General features: G+C 52.3%; 1 long non-coding RNA gene across 1 annotated transcript in view; it reads right to left on the reverse strand.

Moving 5' to 3' along the window:
* Positions 1-14,171, reverse strand: part of LOC125389573 (uncharacterized) — a 29,452-nt gene extending 15,281 nt beyond the window's left edge. The window contains exon 1 of the long non-coding RNA XR_015002151.1: positions 14,018-14,171. This is a non-coding gene — a long non-coding RNA (uncharacterized LOC125389573). The remainder of the gene's footprint in view (positions 1-14,017) is intronic.
* Between the last annotated feature and the right edge of the window lie 4,165 nt (positions 14,172-18,336).

The following is an 18,336-nucleotide window of genomic DNA, read 5'->3' on the forward strand; positions in this document are numbered from 1 at the left end:
GCCACCACCCGACTGGCTTATATCTTCTCTTTGTCTAACGTCTCTCCTCCCAGCTTCAGCTAGGTACTATTTCCTTAGAAAAACCTTCTTCTTCCTTCTTTCCTTCCTTCCTTCCTTCCTTCCTTCCTTCCTTCCTTCCTTCCTTCTTTTCTTCCTTCCTCTCTCCCTCCCTCCCTCTCTCCCTCCCTCAACACCTATGTCCTAAGGGCTAGTTACACAACAGTGACCTTGAGAGTCTGAAACCCCGCACTGTACTACAGGGCTCTGAGCTGCCCTAGCCCAGGGATTCCTTCCCACCCTGGGAAGATATTGCCACATCCTGAAGGAAGATGAAACCACAGGATAAAGCTGACACGTCATCCCAAGGTATTTGCCTTTCATTTAAGCAACATAATCTATTATGGGATTGCATGTCAGGAATTTTATTTTTATCCTTGTGTGTATGCACAGCACATGTGTGGAGGTCAGAGAGCATCCTGGGCAGCCACCAGGAGATAGGGTCTCTTTGCTTTTATGCTGCAAATGCCAGGCTAGCTTGCTCATGACTGGGACCACAGTTGTGCCCCATCACGCTTAATTTCTGCTTGTTATTCTAATTGTGTGTGTGTGTGTGCGTGTGTGTGTGTGTGCGTGTGTGTGTGCGTGTGTGTGCGTGTGTGCGTGTGTGTGCGTGTGTGTGTGTGTGTGTGTGTTCATCTGTATGTGGGCATGTGCACATGAATACAACTCCTGTGGAAGCCAGCGGCAACAGCTCTCTCTGGAGCTGCCATTGCGGGAGGCTGTGAGCCATCCCCTCAAGTGCTGAGACCTGAACTCGGGTCCTCTACAAGAGCAGTTTGTGCTCTTAGCAGTGGAGCCCTCACTTCAGCCCCCACGCCTGGTTTTCTGTGGATTCTGGGGACCCAAACTCAGGCCCTCATACTTACACAGCGAGCACTTTATCTACTGAGCTGCTCCCTAGCCCAAGGAATTAAAAAAAATATTTCTTGGTTTTATTTTTTGAGACTTGCTGTATAGCCCAAGCCGGCCTCAAACCATGTAGCCTAAGCTAGCCTTGAACTCCTCACCCTCCTGCTGGGGAATCATATACATATATGACTCCTTTTATTTTATTTTTTTTATTTTATTTTTGGGTGCTAGTGCTTGAACCCAGGGCCTCTAGTTAAACATATACACCATCGCTGATCCCAGCCCTGGAATAACATATTAAATAAGGTGTTTCCCCTACATTTTACTTATTATGATTGTGTGTATGTGACGCCTGTAGGGTCATGCACACATGTGGGGGTCAGAGGACAACTTTGGGGAGCTGGTTCACTCTTTTCACCTTCATGTGAGGGTGAGTCCCAGAGTCAGACTCAGGTCCCTGAGTTTGCAAAACAGATAGATCCCTTACCCACTGGACATCCTGTGGGCCCACATAAAAGTGGCCCTTTTGTCTTCACACTAAGACACTGAGACCTAAGACCGAGGTGAGACCCTTGGAGCTTCACTACCAAGCTACCCTGATGAAACTGTTCTTAACAACATGATGACAAAGTTTGAGACCTTGCGTCCCAGCAACTGAGGTGACCCAGCCTGAAAAAGCCAAGCCTTTATGGGTGGGAATGGGCACTAAATTTCTTCAGCCAATCCCAGAGCAAGGGACGTCAACCAGCGTGGAGCCAGACTGGAGCCCTTGAAGGCTCTAACCACACCAACAGATACCCTCAGGTGGGTCTCAACACCTCTCTGACCCTTCCTTGACTCCTAGGAAAACAACGGAGGTCTGGCTAAGGCCAGCACTAGCTGTCCAGCTTTGGGCAGTCCCCAGCCACCTCTCAAGATCATTTGCCTTGGCCCACTGTGTCCTCCCTCTCCATCCCCTCCCCTACAGAGTCCTTACAGAATGTCCAACCTGAGTCCCAGGTGAAGGAAGACCCTGCCCCATTCCGCCCTAGGCTCCAAAGTAAGAAAAGGGGGAAGCAAGAGGAAGGTCACATTGCTCACTTGGCCGGCTGCCTGGCTTTCATTAGGCCCGCTGCCTAATTTTCCGGGGCGTTGCTTGCTTTCTTGGCCAGTCACTCCTCTTTCTTAACTACCACAGAGCTGTCACGCCCCTGTCCCCTTACCCCCAGTATCCCGTTCTTACTGCTGCACCGCCTCACTGCCTCTTGCTGCAGTGGCAGCCGACAGCCCCTCTTCCTGGAGTCACCTGGGGGCAGACAGCGGGGTCTTGGGCACGCTCACTTGATCAACATTGACTACGATCGGACATTCGCTGAGCACTTACAGGGTGCCACGCTGGGAAACCCCAACAGTTTCCCCTGACAACCTTACAAGATTAGGGCTATTATTATCCCCATTGTCTGCCTGGGGAAACTGAGGCTCAGGTTGGCAAGTGTTAGAATGGGAACCTAGAGCAAATCCTTCAGCCCCCACTCATGGATATAGACTGTGGTTGTGTCTTCCCTTGGCTAAACTTGACCCAAGGATACACTTTTCTTCTAGATCTTTTCCCCATTTGCTCTTGAATGATGCTTTCCCTCCAGATAAGGAACCCAAGCCCAGACACTGGAAGTGAGCAGATTCTGGAGGTTCTCAGCGGGATGAGGTTGCTGAGACTAGGGGTTCTGGGTTCCAAAGCTGGTATATTGGAGTCCTAGGGCTGGTTCTCCTTTTAGGAGGTGGAATTTGGGACTCTTGGGGAAAGGATGAAGAGGGTGGCAAGGGTCTAGATCACCATGAGAACCCAACATCACCTCAAGTTTGGGTAAACGAAAGAGTGTTGACACTAAGTTGGCCTCCAGCGTTGACTCCACTGTGGGAGGAATGAGAAGGAAAGAGAGCCGGTTTCAGGATGGAGCTTGATGTCAACAAACTGCCTTGATGGGGAAGACACAGGCCTTCCCCATCTAAAGAGAGCGCCCATTGCTCCGATGCACCACGCCACCCAACGCGGAAGCACCCAGCAACCTTTGGAACCCCGCACCACCAGAGACCACAGCAACTCTGAGTGGGGTGGTCCAGGCCATTGATCTCACAACGGTGAAGAAGGGGAGGGTGGAGAGAGGAGAGAGGGAGAGAGGAGAGAAAGAGAGAGAGAGAGAGAGATCCCTCCAGAGCCTGACATTCTTTTTAGGATGCCCATAAAAGATAATATGACCTGTAAAATCTGCAAGCTGCTTCCAGCCTGTGGCGCCGGGCCCCACACCCCACTCCCACCTCCAGTCCCACACTCCTGTCCCAGAAGAGGGCACTACTGCCTGGGAGCCCCCAGAGGCCCACATCCTCAGAAATAGGGAGCTCAAGGACAAGAAGGGACAGCCTGTCTGGGGCCACAATGGCCTGCAGGGCGAACAGGGCTAGTGAAGTGCCTCCCTCTCCAGCGTCCCCCTTCTTTCCTGAACCCCTGTCCCAGGCCTTCAGGTCAGCAGGGCAGCTGCTGCCAGGCTTGGGGGGGCGTGGAGATGTGCTGGGGCAGATCCCAGGCTCTGGTGAGTCACCCCGTGGGAGTGTGTTGATGAATCCAAATCCTGGGTCTTTTGTTTTTAGCTCCTGGGAATTCAGGGTCTGCCGCAGGCAGGTAGCGTGGTGAGAATGGGAGGCAGGCCTGGACTGTCTTCCCAGCTATACCTGAGAACCATGTTTAGTACTGAGCAGCCTTGGGACCTCAATTTCCCTACCTTTAAAATGGGTATAAATTGATTACCGAAACTTGTCTAGTTAGTGAAAAAAGTGAGCATAAATATCCTGCGTTGGGTAGGTAGATGGCATTAAAGAGAAGTATGTCATGACAAGCACAGATCTTGGGCATATGACAGCGGTCATTTACAGAGTGCTTCTGTGTGTGCTGGGCTCTGTAGTAAGAGGGGTATAATTAGTTCCACCAACTGCCATACGAAGCCTGTGAGATTTATTATCCATTTTTTTAAGGGAGGAAACTGAGGCTCAGAATGTTGTTTAAGTAACTTGCCCGAAGCCACATGACTTATATACCCAACTGGCAGGCTCCCTGGCCTCCCACGATGCAAATTAAGGAAACCTCTCCAAATGCCAGGCAAGGTGATCATTGGGCTGGTCCTGCCCCGCCCCTGCCCTCCAGATAAAGGACCAGTCCCTGAACATTAAAATAGGTGTTCCACACTTCCTCTGCTGGTGACCCTCCCCTACCCACCTCATGCCACAAGTCCTGATGGGGCACTTGGCATCTTTGCCAACCACACCCCCAGCTCCAACTACCTCAAGAGGGCCTGGAGAGGCCCTGATTTCTCCCAGCACCCTCCTGCGGGCCATGGTGCTGAACTTCACTTCCCCACATCCAGAGGTAATATGCGTCACAGCTGGGGAGAGCCCTGGCTTGGCAGATTTGCCTTCAGAGAGTAGGGCTACTAGGAGGCTTTCCTGATTTCCAGGACACCAGCACCTCAAGTCAGGCACCTGCTTGGAGGCCCACATTCTTCCTTTGTAGGGAAGGGAATCCCTAGTCTTGTCTTCTCTCAGATGGGGCACATCTGACATTCCCAAGGCTCTCAGCAGAGCAAGGCTTAGAACACCCCCTCCTGGGCACAAAGCTCGGTTCTGGCCCTGTTTCTGGACCTCTCGTACTTTCCTAAATGTTCGCTGGGTACTTGTTGCCACGCTAGAGGAATGCGACTGAGCCTCTCTGAGTCTCACAATGACAAAAACATCCCCCGAGGGGGGTAGTCATTCCACACCCCACCCGATTTGTTCAGAAGCACCCAGCCGTCCAAGAGGCCGGATGACTTTGCCCAAACTCATACTACTCAACCGTAGACTCAAGATTCAGTCCAATCCACAGCTTTCCGGCCACATAGGCCCTGGCTGTGACCCACCAAGGATGCTCCCAGCAACACAGGGGTGTGGGCCTCTGTTCACTCTTTCCCCGGCAAAACAGTCTTAGGGACAGCCGTGGATGCTTTACTGAGCACACATAACAGAGCAAATGCCTGAATAAGACCTCAACTCATCATGGATGATGGGCCACACAACATGGCGGGGTGTCAGATAAGGAAACTGAGGCTCAGAAACAGAAAGCAGCAGGCTTGACTTGAGGGTACATGTTGGGACAGAGAAACCCAAGTCACCCACCCAGCCACAGGCCCTTCCTCTACCTTCCTCCTTCCCCTATCATCTAAGCCGCTGAACCCAGCTCTGCCTCCCATCCCTAAGGGAGTCTGGGAACACAGTGTCTTTAAGCTGCCCTTTGAGGGACAAGCCAGGGAGGGGGCTGTGGCAGCCCCATCGCCACTGCACACAAGAGAAGAAGCTCAAGCCCGTCTGTCAGAGATGGGGTCAGTGTGAGGGGTCTCTCTCTGCAAGCACTTACGGCACAATTGATGGGAGAAACGCTCATCAAACGAGGGACAAATCATAAAGTTCGGGAGATGGAAATTAGGCACGGACAAACGATCCAGGTGCAGAAGAGATTTATGAAGGAGGCTGTATTCTAGCTAATGACTTCTGCTAATGATTCTCCGAAGTGTACAGTGGCTCAGAGCCCGTACTTCGTGGGGTGACATGAACCCCGAGGGTCTGATGAAGGGCATTTCTGGGGAAATAGCAATGGTGAGGGGATGAGGAAGAATAATGGAGGAACCCCTAGATGCAGGGTCCCCCAAGAGTGGTGGGAGGAGACTTGGTTCTTGGGGTGGGAGTTGGTCCTGCCAAAGATTTATAACTCAACTCGGCTCTTTGGCCCTCTCCCTCCACTCGGCCTCAAAGTGCCTGCCTGCCTGCCAGCTCCCAATGTTGGCCGGGCTGCCACTGCTGACTCGTACATTTTCAAGACCCACCAGCGGTCTCTCCTCCACCATTCCTCACCCCCACCTCACACACTGCTGCACAGACTCTTCCAGCCCCCTTTCTCTCCTTCTCTTGCCCCCCTTCCTCCTGAAGAGCCATTCTAAGGGCAGCTGGACTGCTACTTCTCATTTATGCTCTTCCACCCTCAGGATCGTATCCCCAAGGTAGTACCTCAGAGGACACTAGCAGGAGACCATCCCAGCATCTCTCCTCAGATTTCCTCCATCCCCTGATGAGGGATGCTGACCCTCCTTGGTGGCCTTCCCAATCCAGCTTGTGTCCTACTTGCTAAAGAGCAGACCCAGAACCTTCCATTCAGACCCAAGGTTCACAGTAGTTAGCTCACAGACTCAGATCACCCGGGAACTATGTGTGTGCATCTTGCATCTTAGATCCTGGGTGTGTTCTTTCACTCTGCCACAGTTGTGTGTATGTGTGTGGTATGTGTGCGCTATGTATATGTGTGTATATTATGTATTGGTATATGTGTGCATATGCATGTGTGTATGTGTATATTATGTATGTGTATATGTGTGTATATGTATATTGTGTTTGTATACATATGTATATGTGTATATGTATATTATGTATGTGTATATGTGTGTATCTGAGAGGAGTACATAGGGTGCCCTCTTCTCACATTCTCTTCTTTGTTCTCTGAAGAGAGGGTGCCTGGCTGAGCCCAGAGGCAAGCTGACAGCCCCAAACCCAGCAGTCCACTGTCTCTCCTGCCTCCCCATGATGCGGGGATACATATGTGTGACCATGCCTGATTTTTTAACCAAGAGTCTAGGGATCCAAATTCAACTTCTCACGATTCCCCAGCAGCTGTTCCTCCTACTGGGCCATCTGAGCCAGTGTGTGGTTTTTTAAGTGGGGAAGGAACATGGGATTGAAGCTGTAGGTGTGACCCCATGGTAGAACAACCGCCTAGCATACCCGGGACCCTTTGTTCCACCCCCAGCATGAAGAGATGGTGGGGGAGATGCCTAGGTATAAGGATGAAGGAATCCTGTTGAGCCCCTCCCACCATGACTCAGGCTGCCTGCCTCATCTTACCCAGAAACACCCTCCTTCTCCTGCCTGATTCATCTTGGTCTCAGCCTTCTATCACATCCGATGGCCCAGGACGGGTACCAAAGAGCTCCATCCCCCTGAGCCCTTGTCTTCCTCACTGTAGCCCTGCCAATCAAGTGTCTATCATTGGAAAATCGAGGTCACGGGGTAAAGAGGCTAGCCTGTCCTCATGCTTGGCACGTGCAGGGTGATGTATGAGCCCAAACTCCTTGAATTCCCACCTTGGCTTCCTCTACATCAGACACCTCTCTGTTTACCCAGCGTGGCTCCCAGCCTGGCGGGCTGGAAACGGGGAAGAGGGTCCTAAGATGTCCCTTACAGGAAAAGTCTAAGGGACAGCTACTGACTATAAATCTGGGAACCGCTTCAGAGTGAAGGAAGTAGCCAAAGAGTCAGGAGCCCTCCACAATCCCTTAAGCTTTGAAGGTGGTTACAGAGAGAAACATTCAAAATACACTGGGGGGAAAGCTCAGCCAGGCAGCAGGGACAGAGAGCACCTGTCTACCCAACTAGAAGAGATCTTTGCATCGATACATGCAGACGGATGCTGCCTCTCCCGTGTTAGCCGCAGCGGGGGACAGCTGGGAGATTTTTTTCTCCTGTGTTGCCTGGATCTCGTGCAACAGATATAGATGGGGAAGCAATCCAGCAAAGCTATTTTCATTTGGAAAACAGTAATAGGGGTAGTCCCAAGAGTAGGAGGACTAAGGCAATGCTCGGGCTGGGCCCTCACCCTCAGAGCGTCTCGTCTGATGGTAAATATGTGCATGAGATGGAGGAGGGGTGTCACCTTGGAATTCATTCTTCCCAGCCCCTCCAACTGCAGGACTCCCTGACCCAACTGTATCCCCCTCTGAAGTGATCAAAGGCCAAAGTGAAAGTGAGCCAGCCATGAAACTCCAGCCTGGGGAAGCCGGAGAACGCACTAATGCATGCACTTGCTGATGCAGGATAAGGAAGGATCGCTGCTCACCATCTGGGTGCCCCGCACCCCCGCTGCCCCCACCCCGTGCATTACCTCCATGCAGGAGTCCCCAGCCCTGTTTAGGGAGAGCAGCAGCTGGTAATGGGCACAGCTCCAGCCCCGTTCCCTGTTCTATCCCGGAGCAGATTGAGGGACGTCCTGGAGACGGATCTCCTCCTCTGACCTGGTCTCCGGACTAGACCTCCATCCAGTTTCACATGATCCTAGGGACCTGAACTAGCTGGTTGAATGGATGGGATGAGCTGAGATCTGAGACAAGCGAGTGTTCGTGGGAAGTAGGTGGAGGTTCCTGGGGCAAGGGGCTCTGAGAGCAGTAAGGACCCTTAGGGAGTTAGGATGGGAGGGAACAAGGTATCATGGGAGGATAATGATCAATGGCATCTGTGCCACCCAATGTGCCTACTCCTAGTCCTAGCTTTGGACAAGCCACTCAACCCTTAGTCTTGTTTTTGGCATCTGTAAAATGGGATAATAATAACAACTGTCAGCCTGGCAAACAGAGGGATTAAATGTAATACATGCCAAGTGGCTGGTAACCGGTCTGCCTTCCATTAGTGGCAGCTATGACTATTGTCATTGATCTTAGAGAAAAGGAGGCAGAAGGCGTAGGCAGAGGACCTTATTTAGCCCAGGAGAGATTTGGGGCTGAGTAGGAAGGTCAGGGTGTCACACCCAATGACTGGAGGAGGGGATGAAGACAGGAAGATGAAGGTACTGGGAAGATGGCAGAGATAAATATATGTCATGATCTTGCTCCATCTGGGTCAGTACTGTACCCCAGGAGTGATGACTCAGCTGTAGAGAAAAGTCCCCACCCAGCGACTGGTCCCACAGGCTGGGTATGACACAGACACACGGGCACAGCAAGCACGTGCCAGGGAGGCCATGGCACCATGCCCAAGGTCACCCTTCTGCCCCAGGGCTCAGGCACCGGCCCTTTTTACACCCCAGTCTTAGAGGAGGACCCAGAGCCAGCCAGCTGACTCCCCTGAGGCAGAGAAGGCCTGGAAGGGTAGGGAAATTTGCTTGGATCACAAAGCAAGATCTGAGCAGGACTGAAGGTCTCAAGATCCCAACATAACAGAGCTGGGGAATCCAGAGCTTGCCCTATTACATCCAGTGCTCAGTCTACTACTGGGACACGGCATGAGCCTCAAACTCACAGAGATCCCCCTGCCTCTGCCTCCTGAGAGCTGGGATCGGGTATGCATTACCACCGCCCGGCAAGACAGGTAGTTCTCTGGACCCAAGTGGGCTCTGGTGTGCTCAGAGGAGCTTCCAGAGGTTCCTAAGGGCCAGAGTTGAGGATGTATTCTTGTAGGCCTCAGTCTCTGCAATGATAAATGTACCCATTTGTCCATATGCCCTAGGACTCGCCTCAGCCCTGAGCCTGTCAGACAAATCCTCGTCCTCTTTGACTCCACACTCGGTGAATCCCCGCAAATGGGAAATTTTTGGCCTCTTCCAAGCAGCCCCTACAGGCTCAGTAAGCTCTCTAAGCCATTGGTCTCCACCCAAAACCTTGGGTTAACAGCCTCGCTTTTAAAGGCTTCTTCTCCCCGTCCCCCAATCTCCCTTTGCCTTCTGCTCCTGTGGAGCATGTGAGTGCTAACGTGTAGGTTTCACCTCATATGTTTCTTCCTGGGATTATCCCTGTGTGTGATGTTGAGCAAGGCTGAAAGTTTCCAAAGAGCAATAGCCATGCGTATGATAAACGACCTCTGCCCCAAAAACAGAGGGCAGAACTTTGACCCCAGCAAAAGGCAGAAGATTTTTCACACCCTTGGAACCTCGCATGAGAAGGCAGGCACCCAGGCAGCCTCGCTGTAGGCAGAGACCCACCTAGGAGAGCAATAACCCATGTTCTAGGAAGACCTTGTTCCAAAATAGCATGCTCAGGAGATCCTTCCCTGTCTCCTGGGATCCTCGAGACAATTTTGTATGTAGACACCTTCATTGCCTGCGTTGTAGACACCACAGTGTGGGAATCCAAATGCCACCACCTTCTGGGCGTGGTACTCAGAGCCTTTCCCAACCGAGCCCACTGTTTGTCGTATAAGAAATAAACACGTTAATAAAAGGTGGTGACGCTAGGTGACAGTCACTGCGTGCCTACTCTGTGAGGTCATCTGCATGGGTCGTCGTCACTTCATCTAGCTCTGACTTGGGTGACGTGTTCATTCTCAGTTTAAAGAGGGTGACGAAAAACAAAAAGTCTTAGGATGCCTGAGCCTTGGATTCAGGTGCCCATGGAAGCAGCCTCTCCTTCCAGGCATGGTCTGTCCAGCTGCTGAGGGCGTTACTGACCTCTGACCTTTGAGTATGTGGTTTCCCTTCTTAGCAGCTCTTTCCGTGAGGTCCCTGGGCCAACACCCGTGAACAGATCACACGAACTGATCATGGAAGACCACCCCTGCGATCCCAGCGCTGGGGAGACAGAAGCAGGAGGAACAAGAGCTCAAGATCACCCTCAGTCGCACATTCAGTCTGAAGCCAGCCTAGGCTAATACAAGACCCTGTCTGCCGCACAAACCTGAGAACCCGTGTTCAAATCCTGGGAACTCGGCAAAAGTTGGACACTAGAGTGCGTGTCTGTGACTCCAGCAATCTTGTGGTGAGATGGAAGGCAGGGACGGAAGAATCCTCCAGAAGCTAGCAGGCGGGCTAGCCTGGACTACACAGCTGCCCTCATTAGTTTTCATTGTCAACTTAGAGTCAGCTGGGAAGAGGAAACCTCAGTTGAGGAATTTCCCAGATCAGATTGGCCGGTGGCCACTTCTGTGAGAGAATGTCTTGACTTAAGACAGATGGGAGAGAGCCCAGCCCACTGTGGGTGGCACTATCCCCAGGCAGGTGGGTCTGGGTTGTGTAAGCAAACCAACGGGGGATGAGCCAGAGAACCAGCCAGGGAGCAGCACTTTGAGAATTCTCCTTCGATTCCCACTCAAGTTCACTGTCTTGTCTCAGTGATGGTCGGTGACCTGGAAGCATAAACGGAAACAAACCCTTTCCAGGGTCTTTATCACAGTCACAGGGAACGAACCAGAGCAGCAGCAAAGAGAGACCCTGCGTCAACCGCAGAGAGACCCTGCATCAACAGCAAAAAGAGACCCTGCATCAACCGCAGAGAGACCCTGCATCAGCAGCAAAGAGAGACCCTGCGTCAACCGCAGAGAGACCCTGCATCAGCAGCAAAGGTTCAAGGCTGGCCCAGGCTCAGCACATCACCTTAGTTCAAGCCCCAGAGCTCCCATGGTAGAAGAGAACTCCCAAAAGTTTTTCTCTGACCTGGAACGATGTCATTGCATACATTCACCTCAACTCACGCGTATCACACACGTACATGCACATGCATGCACACACGTGCACGCGCACACTCACGTTACTGAAATTTTAAAAATGAAAAAGACCCCAAGGTTATCGCTGCCCCATTCACTCACTCATTCCCACTCCTTTCCTGAGCACCCACTATGCTGAGTACTGCCCCTCTAATATCGTCCAGGTGTCCCTACGTCCCAGTGATCCCAGAGAGATGGCATCTGAGACGGGGAAAGGGGGAGCTCTGCACGGTATAGAGCATCCCCAGTCCCTCTGATCAGTCATGCTTCTTAATTCAATAAGGTGAGAAGGATCATAATTTGATCATATTTGTTTTGCACCAGTGCAAAAACAGAAATGAAGGGCTGCACAGCCGCTCCGATTTACTTCATCCGACCTTGATTAAAAGAAAATTAATTGTCGCATCTCTCAGGATATCACAGGCAGCAGCCAATGGCTCTCCAGGACACCACAAAGAGAGGGAAAAGGAGCATCACTTTGTGCCCCTTTCTCTAGCCACTTTCAGTTGGGGGCCGGGGAGCTAGGACTGGGGGCCTCGCTGCAGACTGATGAGGCTGGTGGTGGGTGGGAAAGAGACTGGATGGCTGAGGTCATCCTTCCTCTCTCATCAGCTCTGGACTGCCTCCACCCATGCCTGCTGCCCTGAGAGAACCCTGAATGTTGGTCCCCCATCCCAGAGCCCTCCAACGAAGCTCCCTCAAACCCTTGGGGCTTTCTCTTCCTCAAAACTAGCAGGTGTCCCGCAGAGAAACCCCAAGAAGATGATTCTCAAAGAATCGGGCCCCCTTCCAGCTGCGTCCCCCTGCTGTCAACCCAGCCCAGCTCCTGAGAGAAATAGGGAAGGAGGGGGCTTGGCGCTGCCCGGGGTGAGCCTGGGCGGGGTGTCACTGGGGAGAGAGCTCATGAAAAGTTAATGCCCCCTTGCAGGTTGTTGATTTTTGTTTGTTTTTCTCTTTTTGCCATAAGAGAAGCCTCTTTCATTAGCCCAGACTGTCATTACCCGGCATTAAATTTTCATAGAGCGGGGCGGGAGGCCGGGCAAGGGGAGGCAGGCAGGGGGGCAGCCAGGGCTCTGGGCGGGCCTGTGGGGCTGAGCCCAGCTCCCCGGGGCCCCTGCCTGCACACTGCAAGTCTGAATGTAATATCTGCTTTTCTCCATCACTCAGTCAGGATTTTGATCTTCCCAATGCTCTTTTGGGTGGCTTCTGTTACCCCATTTTACAGTCAAGAAACTGAGGCTGAGTGACAGTCAGTGACTGCACCCCAGCCCCTACCAGGGCTGACAGAGCGAATGAAAGAGGGGACAAAGTGCTCCCCTCATTCCAGCAAACAGTCCCAAGCAAGCAGGCAGAGATTCAGAGTGTGGTTTGGTTCTTAAAGCCCTGGGAGGTCAACAGTGACCCGGATCTCCCTAGCCCCACCCTAGGAGGCTGGTCGGCAGTTCCTCTCAGTCAGGCTAGGGTCCACATGCTTGCAGGCCTGTGACGCGCCAGGCAGGTGTCAAGGCCGTCACAATGGTGCACCTGGTGTGGGCACCAGGCCTGCCCATTCAGCGGGGAACAATCACAGCTAGGCTGCCGCTGGCACAGAGGCCTCCAGGGGCTGTGGACTGACGGGCAGTGAGCAGATGGGCCTCCGGTGTCAGGTTTCCATCCTAGGGTGGGGAGCGGGGTCTCTGGAGGGGCAGGGGGAACAGTCAGGCTCCTCCCAGGCCCGTGGTCCCTCCCCTCCCTGCCTTGGGTCCCTGAGCAGGTGGGCAGACTGACTGCCTACCACCCCCTAGAGCAGGCCAGAGGGGACACAGGACCTAGCTGGGACTGGGCTTGGTTGGGGGAGGTGCCTGTGGCCTTCTCAGCTGGGGAAGCAAAAGAGGGCTGGGTTCTAGCACCCTCCATTCCAGCTACTCACAAGATCTCTTTCTGTCAGTGCCCCCATGTTTCGCTGTGGTAGTGGGGCAGGTAGGTCACAGGGACTGAGAAAAGTAGTCAGTGGCCAGGCAGAGGGGCCAACAGGTGGGTGGTGTGGAGCCCTGCCTTGCGGGTTGCTGTTAGGACTAAAGGCAGGCGACACTCAGGGTAGGGTGTGCACACTGCCCGCAGGTCATGCGTGTGGGCTTCCAGTCGCCTCTAGGAATACCACGTCATGTGTGAGATTGCAATGGCCCAGGAAGCCATGCCTGTGTGCCGCTCCTGCCGACATATCCAGGGAGCCAAACACAATGTAGTGACCCCGTTACTTGTCTAGTTCCTTCACCATGACTATAATTTGTCCCTCGTCCAATACTCCACGGAAAGCAGGGTGGAGACACTGGGGACGGAACGTGACCCCCCCACCAATGTGTGCACAGCCCAGCTTCATCCTAGTTACTCTGAACTTGGCCTCGAGGCAAGGGATCTGCGGGGGCAGAAATGGGAGACCTGGGAAAGGTTGGGGAAAGAATCCCAGCCTCTTGTATTACAGAGGGGGAAACTGAGGCCTGGAGAAGCCTATGCCATCCCTGGCTCAAGTATCTGTATCTGTGCAGTGGGGATGGGGCAGAAATGCGTATAGAGCACCAATCACTGCCCTGTCAGGGATGGTGAAGTCATTGTGTGTGTGCCCCCACCACCATGGCCCAACAAGGCAGTCACAGAGAGCGTATGAGAAGTCTGTGTGGGAACTAACGCTTGGCCCCACCCCACCGCCAACCAGAGCCCTGAGGAAAAGCGGTACTCAGGTGTGAGGGAGGCCAGAGTAGGCATGGAGGCCTATGGCAGCCTGGAGGAGAGGACTGTGGAGTCAGAGATACGGAAAGGGTGGCTGGTCACTTACATGCCGCTGCTATAACTTCAGTTTTGGGGTGATGAGATATCATGTAGTCCAGGACACATGGGTCCATCCCCCCATGAGATCTGAGTTCAAACTCGGACTCTGCCTCTTCCTAGAGCACAATCCCAGGCATTTGGAAGACTGCCCCGTGCCTGAGTTCAGTCATCTATAAATAGGTAGAATAATGGCCAGAGGCCTGACTTCATGAAGTCGGTAGGAGGACTTGGCAAGACTGTACAGAAGGGTTCTCCACCCGACCTGGGCGTAGGGTCCAAGGTCATTGCGTGAGCAAACACAGTTATTAGTGTGTGCGGAACCTCACATGGGGTATCTCACCTACAGGAAGGGTCACGGGCGATAGTTGGGGTTCAAAGAGTTCATACAGATAATGTAGAGGAGGCAAGATTTGAACTTAGGCCCACCTCATTCCTGAGCTCTTCGAAGCCCCTGCTATACCCTGGAGGAGAAGACAGCCAAAGCATAACCACACAACTTTCAGGCCCCTCTCCAGTGTCCTACAGGCTCCAAGAACCTCCCCACTGGAGAACTGGCAGTCTAATGGTGGCCAGCTTACCCTGCTGTGGGTGTGACCAGACGGCAGATAAGGGAGGGGTAAGGGAATTCCTGCTCCCAGCCTGACTGGGTCCCCTCCCTTACTTCCCTAGCACAGTGTGGCAGTGTGGTGTGTTCATTCTAGGAACAAAGGCAAGTCGGGCGCATCCTCGCTTCCGGGCGATGTTGATTATCTAATTCACTACCCCTCAATTACTGCTTCCTGAGGGAGGCATTATCCTAGAGCACCTCCTGCCTAGCCCAGAGGCTGGCACGGCTGCTTGTGGTGGGCCCTCCTGCATCAGGAAAGCCCAGAGCGAGCTAGGCCGGAATCTGACCACCAGCCCCCTGGGGCAGCCTTCAGGAAGAGGGTTTCTCAGGACACTTCTCCTGTGCTCTTTCTTGCCTCTCCTAGGAACCTGGATGAGACCCAAGTACACAGGCACGTTTCGCATGGGACTGTGCAAAGTGATATGTGTAAGGGTGCAAATGTATGTGAATGAATGTGCAAACGTGAGGGTATGGGTGGATGCACATGTGTGTGTAAAAACGAGTGTGCACAATGCCCAGTGTGTACAATGAATCTCCAAGCACATGTGTTGATCAGGAATGCAGACAGTTGTGTAAGTGACTGTGCAGGTAATGGATAGGTGTGTGATCATTCCTGTATGCATGAGTGTGTGCCGGGCTGAACATGAGTGTGAGAGGGAGTCGCTCACTGTGCGCGTAAACAAAGCTAGCTGAGGCTGGGTCAGGTGAAGGGGGACTCCCTCCCTCCCAAGCACAAAAGCCTGCGGGGACTGGTAGTTCATAGAGGGCTTGGGGATGGGAGATGTCCTGGCCGAGCAGGACTCAAAGCTCCCCTCCTTCCTGTCAAAGGGAAGAAGAGATCACCAGGGCAGGTGGTCCCTGCTGGTTGCAGATGCAAAAAGACTCAGCGCTGATTTGCATCTTTCATTTGCATATATTTCCATAGGGCCTACTGATTGGTTATTTGAAAGCCTCCCAAGATTAGTTATTTCAAAGCCTCCCAAACCCTGTCTGTTTGCAATGGCTTTGCCTGGAAAAAAAAATTAAAAGTTCCTGATTGGGCTCTGCCTTGCTGAAAGCTGAGGCTAGCCCCCAAGGGCTGAATCTAAACCACTGTGAAGTGGGACCTTTCAGTATGGCCCCCTGGTACAGATCAAATAATAGTTCATGGTCTCACCTGACCTCAAGAAGGTGCCAGTTGACTTCTGCCAATTATGAACACGGCGTTAGGAGAGGACAGATCAGGAGCCAGCTGGCCAGGCTTCTCAAATATCCAGGCTATGGGGGCCCAGCACTTCCCCCTAGGCCAACAGCCAACCCTGAGAGTGGTTAAGGAAATTGAGGGGCTGCAAGTCTCTCCACTGTTGCCTGCTCTCTCCCAACGATCTCTGCTGTCAGCCGGCTGTCACCACTGACAAGGTCCAGAGGCTGGATCTCCCCTCCTCACACTGGGGCTAGACGCTGGCTATACATTTTGGGATATATAGACCCTTTGTCAGGTCTTTGAGTCCCCAGTCACCTAAAGGGAGGACAGCAAGGTCCCACAGAGGAAAAAAGAACCTGAGGTTCCCAGCAGAAAGGTGTGTGTTTGCGTGTGTGTCAGTGTGTGTAAGCCTGTGCATGATAGTCCGAGGTACATTCATTTTGTGGAATTATGACAGTCTCTGGGACACAAGGAAAGAGACACTCAGCACAGAACAGTATGGATCTACGGGGCTGTGCCCAGGTGTGCATCGATGTGTTGTGAGCACTTCCACGAGAGTTAAGGAAAACCATTTTTAAGGTGAAAATCTTAAATCCCCACTCTGCATTTGCCCAACCGTTAATGACCTCATTTCTCCCAGAGTGAAAAGTAACCACAACCGGGCAATGATGAAATTTTCAAATTCTGCTTTTCTCTGAAAAACACATATACAGATAAATTAAGTGTTTGGGGGTCTGCGTGGCACATGTTATAAATGCATACATACACATATACACAGGCTCATTGACTATAAACCTACCTGTACTAACATCTGAGGTTACCGTGATCATCCTGGGCACAAGGGTGTCCACACATATCGTATGCCATGTGATTATGCGTGGCTGGTGTTTGAACTGTGTGCCGCATGCAAAAGTAAGCCCAGCCCTGCCGCGGGAGAGTCCTTGGCGTGTGTGTTAGCACTAACAGGCCATGGATCTGTGTGTGCCCAGAACTGTGCACGTGAGGCATGTGTGACCGTGCGCAGTAGGTGTGTGGACAGCCTAGGGTGTGTTTGCATATCAGCAGTTGGGGGGATGTTCAGTAATTAAACCCCTTCTCCTGCTTTGCACCTGTCTCCTTCTGAAAGCCGAGAGAACAGACGTCAAACGGGACAAGGGCTGGATTGAATACAGCCAATTCTGAAATATTTATTAGCTTGTGACTGCACTCAATGGAGGAGGAGAGATGCCAGCTAACCCACCCAGCAGCGCTCACAGCAGGGACACTTCTTAGGTTTCAATGACTGCTCACTCTGCCCAAAAATGGGAGAGTTTTCATGCGGGCCCACGTGGGATTCCCCAGAATGACGGCTAAGGACTCACAAGGCGGAGACCAAGCCTGAGCACCCTGCCCCCCTCCCCTGGTTCCCCATTCCTGGGGCCACTTGAGTCTCTTCTCCCTAGGCAAAGGCTGAAGAATGAGTGGGTCGTTAAGGGACCTGTGCCAGCTACTGTCCTGCGTTCTAGGCACCGGACGCAACTCTGTATCTTCTGGCCCCAAAGCTCACACAAAGCTGAGGAGGAGCTGAAGAGATGGCTCAGGTACCCGAGTTCAATGCCCAGACCTCACAAGGAGGAAAGAAGGGTTTGTGAACTGTCCTCTGAGCTCCACACATATGAACACACACAGACCCACACTCAAAATACACAAAATATAGTTATGTTTTTTAAAATATAAATGCTATGCATTGTCCCACTTAATAGAGTAAGAAACTGCATTTTCAGAAGCGTTTAATACAGTGTTTCTCAAGCATCCAAAGGCTGCAACTCTTTAATACAGCTCCTCATGTTGTGGTGACCCCCAACCACAAAATTATTTTCGTTGCGACTTCATAACTAATTTTGCTACTGTCATGAGTTGTAATGTAAATATCTGATCTTTCTGTTGGTCTTAGGTGACCCCTGTGAAAGGGTCCTTCGACCACCAAAGGGGCCGCGACCCACAGATTGAGAGACATTGATTCAATAAACTGGGAAGCTGAGAACAATGCGGGGGGGGGGTCATATGGTTCAAAGTCAAAACCCTGAAGCCGTCGAGTGTGTGGTGGTGAAAACAGATTTCCCTGGGTCCAGAATGTGGGTCTCAACCACCGCCCCCTAAGCAGGCTCTGAAGACCCCTTACATGTGGCTTTCAGACATGTGGCTATAGTGTGTCCAAACGTCCTTCTCTTCAGATTTCTTCTCTTTAGGTTCATTTAAGCTTCCTGTTTCAACAGAACAGGTTGAGAGAGACCCTTCCTTCCTGTCTCTGAACTTCTCTCTCTCTCTCTCTCTCTCTCTCTCTCTCTCTCTCTCTCTCTCTCTCTCTCATCCTGAGTTTATGTAGGACACTCTCATACATGTACAAGCACGCACATGGAAGCCTGAGGTCAGGTCAGTCTCGGGTGTCATTCCTCAGTCGCTGTCTCATTTTGCATTTTTGAGGCAGGTCTCTCTCTCTCTGGAACCTGGGCCTCACCAATTAGACTGGACTTGCCGGCCAATGAGCTCCAGGGAT

The sequence above is a fragment of the Myodes glareolus genome, chromosome 6 (genome assembly GCF_982192425.1).
Source record: "Myodes glareolus chromosome 6, mMyoGla1.1, whole genome shotgun sequence".
NCBI classification, from domain to species: Eukaryota; Metazoa; Chordata; class Mammalia; order Rodentia; family Cricetidae; genus Myodes; species Myodes glareolus.